This window comes from Lutjanus erythropterus, chromosome 15 (genome assembly GCF_056507025.1).
Source record: "Lutjanus erythropterus isolate fLutEry1 chromosome 15, fLutEry1.hap2, whole genome shotgun sequence".
Taxonomy (NCBI): domain Eukaryota; kingdom Metazoa; phylum Chordata; class Actinopteri; order Lutjaniformes; family Lutjanidae; genus Lutjanus; species Lutjanus erythropterus.
In genome coordinates, this window is record NC_139331.1 from 19,146,489 (window position 1) to 19,152,527 (window position 6,039).

A 6,039-nucleotide genomic window follows, 5' to 3' on the forward strand; every position below is an offset into this window, starting at 1 on the left:
AGTTGAGATGCAGCAATCTAAACGGGCTGATAAGAAAAAGTTTAGAAAAGTCAAGCAGTATGGGGCATAATGTGATTTAATAAGTGACCAATCACAAGTGGACGCTGTGGCTGTCACAATCTACAAAGCGTCTTTTTGCATTGCAAATCAGAGATATGCAAATGAGGGAAACACAGGCTGCGTCTGCACCACTTCTCTGCACACTACACTATCTCTCATTCTGTGTGCTTTCCCTCTTTTTCAACCCTGTATTTACACTAGTTTCACATCTTTATTCTTCTCTTTTGAATACTGAATTCCTATTAATCCTCTTATCATTTATTTCCCTTTAACTCTTCTCCATTTACATTGTAAAAGTAATAAAATTTGTTTTCACTTGAATTTGAAAAGACACGTTAAGGTACTTTTGTCATGATTGAAATCAAATATCAAATCACATGAAATAATAATAAACTGATTAATTTCCTTTTACAGTTTCTCAGTTTGAAAAGTCAGTTCTTCATTTCACACAAAGAGCTCACAGCTGCAGCTGCTCCTGTTGGAGCCACTTTGTTCCAGGATTGGCACAAAGTCAATATATGAAACTTCCCTCTGAATTTACTAACTTTTAAGTGTAAGGGGGTCGGGACTGGACTCAATACTAGGCTTCATCATGGTGAACAGTGTTTTCATTTTTGAGAAAACAAGCGAGCATGACTTGCCTTAAAGTACAGAAAGTTTTCATCGTATATCTTTTCTTCAAACTATAAAAAATAAGGGTCTCAGGAGAGTTTCAACTCTCAAACAATGCATGCTGTAAAGTGCTGATCATGATTCTTTAGAAGAACAGAGCAACAACGAGTTTTTAACTGGTTTTGAAACTGTCTTTATTTATTATTGATGTCTTAAGATCTACATAAGCAAGTGATTCCATGAGCGAGACGATCAACTGTTTGTCTGCCACTGGGCTTGACTGTCCTTGAAATCAGATGAAATAATTCTGTGTTTTTTCCAGACAAAGTTAAAGTAATGCATTAGCCAGTTTAAAGAAAGAAGGAGGGGAAGGAGGAGGAGATTTTTATTCAGATAATTTTACATTATATATTGTGGTTATTGCGGTGGAAACTACTGCTTTTGTCCACAGGGGCCTCTAAAGTCAGCACAATATAAAACTTCCTTATAGCTTTAATTCAATGAGTTGATTGAACTCTGTACAGAATCAATCATTCAACTCATCATTTCAAGTCAAAACACTTCAAGTAAGAAGTAATCATGTTATGAAGTGTTCTGAAGGAGACAAACACATTTTAAGTTTAACTAACTGCAATAATTAAAATGTGTATATTTATGTTAATTTGAAAAGATTAGTTGATCTCCTTAAATTCCTGTATGATTTTCTATAGAATTTACATTTCCCAGCCTTTTGGTTCTCTTTTTATCTTGACCAAATTCTGCTTCATGTGTCTTTTGTGTTCTGTGGATATCAGCTTTTAAATCAGGGGTGTCAAACATACGGCCTGCGAGCCAAAACTGGGCCACCAAAGGGTTCAATCTAGGTAAAAATTGCAGAGAATTCATTACATTACAATTTTCCATTAAAGTGTGCTGCTATTCCTGATTTATATTGTTGACATTGTACTTATATTTCTTAAGATATCTCGGGCTGTTTATCATGTCCCTTGTACCTTGTTAATATTTTCATAATATTTTACTTCTTTATACTAAAAAGGGGAATTTTTGAGGTATTGTTACTCCACCGTTATTCCATAACGGTTTTATTGTTCCGGGTCACTTGAGATCAAAACTGTATACAGCATGTGAACTAAAATGAGTTTAATATCCCTGTTTTAAATACATGAGAAACTGTTAACAACCTCCTTTTAATACCTCAGTATAGTTTTATGATTCAACAGTGTGAGTCATTCAGTCTCATGTTCTCAGTTGTTTCTCCTGCAAACTACAAATAAGCGCGACTTTACGCTGTTTGCCTTCAACCTGTCTTTCTTCTCCCTTTAGGTTTTTTGTTTACATATGAGCTCATAGCCCCCAGCTATGCTTCCATCACAGAAATCATCATGTAGATTCACTGGTTGACTATTGTATTTATACTGTAAACAAAGCACAGAGGGGAGAGGCACCCATAATGTTCCCCCTGTGAGGAGTGATTTAATGTCCCCTGTAGTTTTTCTACCACCGAAATGCTTCTGTTGCCCTCTAGTGGTCAAACACTCAACTTCAGTTAACACACACACACACACACACACACACACGGACTATCTGCTGCATGTGGGATGTTAATTGAAAAACATTTATTTCATTGTTCACAGTGCTCAGAGGTTGGTTGTCAGAACAGAAATACACAGTCGAGAAATCAGATGATCCAAAATACAGAGATTCATGTTCAGTGTAAGTCTTGTTTGGATCACTTGATAAACCATAGTGCAAACATCCCTGTTATCTCAGGTGCACTGTTAGTTGGGGTTACTAGTTTCATTAATTTTGGATTTAATTGGCTTCATTTGATTATTATGTAGCAGATTAGCTCAAAGGAACCACTGTAACATGCACTGCAGCTATCTGCTTCAGTGACTCCATCTGTCGACTGAAAGCTCCAAAAACATCTACCAAACTTTCTTTATGGAGACAAATTTCTCAACTCACTTTGGACTTCAGCTTTTCAGTCAACATGGATAAAAAAAACTACTACAAGGAGTTTTAACTGGTTATGAAACAGTCTTAGTTAAATACTGATGCCTCTTTATGACCTACTTAAGCAAACGAGACCATCAGAGGCTATTTCTATATATAGTTTTTTTTTTTTTTTATGCCTGCCGCCAGGTCAAGTGGTCAGGTCTCCTTGCAATCAGATGAAATGAGCCTGTTTACATTTTCCTAAACAAAGATTTAGTGAGTAGTACATTAGCCAGTTCAAAGAAAGAAGAAGATTTTTATTTAGATCATTTAATTTTTAACCGTATATTTTGTGGTTTTGGCAGCTTTTGTCCACAGGGGGCTCCAAAATCAACATGATATGAAAGTTCCTTGTAGTAGCTTTAACATATTCAGAGAAAATGGACATGTGAACATCTTCAACGCCACAGAAACTGTGATCATGAAGATCAAGTCATGTGATTGAAAAGCTCCAGAACCACAACTAAACAGACCTCGTGGTGAGATTTATTTTCTCCACAGTGGCATGTTCAGTTTTTCGCATTGGCCTCAGTGTGACTCGCTTTAACGCTGCATTTAAACTGCAGGTGACTGACTGTAATTATGGTACTGGACAACACCTGAACTATCTGGGGTGGAGCTGCACCACAGGGTTAGTTGAATTAACCACAGTGGTTATTTCTGAACATGCATGATCATTTAAGGGGGTAAGAGAGGGGAAACGTAATCTCACCTCTGCGCAAATGGCTAAAAGTTTTCATAGTTTACAGGCCAGTTAGGATTTCTGTTTGTCCATTCTCTGTGTCCGATCTTTTGGAAGAAACTACTGCAAGTACGGTGAAAAAAAAAAATCAGACTGTGATAATTTTGACAGATATTATCAGTGATAAGCTCTTTTTTGCGTCACAATTTTCATTTTCTCTGATAAAAACTTAACATTTTGATGATGTGACATTTGTTGGGGTCTGCAGAGTTCCAAGAGAAAAAGATTTGCTGGTCAAGGCTTCTCTGCAGCACCACAGTACTTCACGCTATTTTGTCACGTTTCCTTTCCGTTCCTAAAAACATTGCAGCTTCTGTGATTTGGATATTGCACTTGGTCATATAATTTCAGTAATATTTTGATTAACTGTGCAGCCCTAATACTGTATATAAAATACTCTCTCCTTTGACCATCACAATAATTTTACCAATTTTATGAGACTAACTTCTTTCTAATAAGATGATAATTATATTGAGTCTGGTATAATAATCATTCCGGTATAAAAACTTTTATTAAACACGTACAGTGCATATTTGTACTTAACAGTGAAACCAGTATGGCTCAGTGACCCTGTTTCAGTGCTGATTCGGAGAGGTATTGAGAGGCAGCCTGAGGCCTTCTGTCTCGACTAGTCTACATTACAGCAGCAATGTGTGACTTACAAAGAATAAACTGTGTACACTTCTTCACACAGCAGTGTGGCTTACATATAGTGGGGGTTTCAGCAAAGCCAATGGAGTGCTACAGTGAACACATGAATAATTTGCTCATTAATTACCACAGCTATAGATACGAATGTGTCCACTTTATTGCACTGCACCTCACAGAAGAGGCTTATATCACAGTTTAAAAATATGTTTAAGAATTCATCATTATATATATATTTTTGTTACAGTTTTATGAACTCGATCTGTGATAATCTCACAGACTATACTGTATGCAGAATATACTGTATGTTGGCAGGGTTTTTATGATCATAAAGCTGAGGTTATTCCTCTACAGCTTGGGGAAGACATAGGGCCGGGGCCTCTGTTAGCACCGTGTACACACAGCATCGACCGTGCCAGACATGAATCTCTAAATTTGACAACCTTAACTATACATATTTGAAGCAGAGTGGTAAAAAAAAACAACACTGTTTTACATCAGTACATCTTACACTTGGACCAACTAGTATTTACAAATACTTTATATGCTTAATTTTAGCTCATATCAGCATGTAGATTAATGTCACTATTGAGATTATAGATATAAAAGTACCATTTCAGACAATGTATTCCATATAATTTTAATAATGAATGATGGCATATACTTTCATGTAACAGACATCTCAATTGGCGTGCTTTTCACTACATGATATAATGAATTAGATATAAGAATTAGAGGTATTTGTAAGTACTAATTGGCCCAAGTCTGTTTACGACATAAGATGCAGAGCACACAGTGCCTGCAGCAAGTGTGAAAAAAACAGAAAGTTACAGAGAGGTAACAGAGCAGTGAGTCGATGCGTCAGAACAGTACATTGGCACCTTGGCAATGCTGAATGGGTGTTAAGACCCAATCTGACCCTGATACTGGGTGAAAGATGAAACAGGAAACAAGCTGCTACAGTACTGTGAGAGTGTGTGTATGTGTGTGTGTGTGTGTGTGTGTGTGTGTGTGTGTGTGTGTGTGTGTGTGTGTGTGTGTGTGTGTGTGTGTGTGTGTTTCAGAATGCTGGTATGGCTGAAGAAAAACAGGCAAGTGTAAGAAAGCTTGTCCAAAAATGGCAAAACATCAGTACAAAGTGTGTTTCACAGACAGACCAAGTTGCTGTTAAGGCTTTGTTTGTACATGAGCTTGTAAAGTGAGGTTACCGGATAAATAAATGCACCCATTAAGTTGTTACAAAGGTAACACCAGTGTGTGACTGGGTTGTACCAACAAAGATTAATTTAATCTAAGAAAAGTTCTCATTAGATTTTTAGCAAAACTAGATTTAAGATGAGTGACTAATCTCAGTTTAGTAAATCCAAGTTTAGGAATGTAAACCAAAATCAAACAGGGTTTAATCAATCTGGAGATGTTTGCTCATCCAAATTAAAATACATAAATAAAATAAAAAATAAAATTGAGTGCTGTCAGGACCTAGGAATTATACAAGAGACAGAGAGAGTGTTAGCTTTCCACACTGTATTTACTTAGCATTGTATTGTTTGCCCAAATGTTATTTTGTTTGCCAAAAAGTTAAAAAGTAAAAAAACAAAAACTTTATATTGTTTGCTAGCTACATAAAAGTTTAAAAAAAAAAGATTTTGTTAGCTATGTAGCTAAAAAGTTGACAAAAAGTTAGCTAACTAGCTAGACAGTTGTTTTAAAAACAAGTTATACTGTTTGCGAGCAAGCTAAAAACTGAACAGAATGTTACTTTGTTTGCTAGTTATCTATAAAAGTAAAAGAAACTAAACAAACAAAAAGCTTAAAGTTTAAACATTTGGTAAAAAATAATTTCAAGTTAAATCACCTGGTTTAGTAAGGTTTAAAAATTAAACCTTGTTGGTACATTCCAGCCAAAGAGTTAAATCTATCTAGTCATATAGTCTCCATATCCAGTAAAAAGGTTATTACATTGCTGAGATTTTGGCATG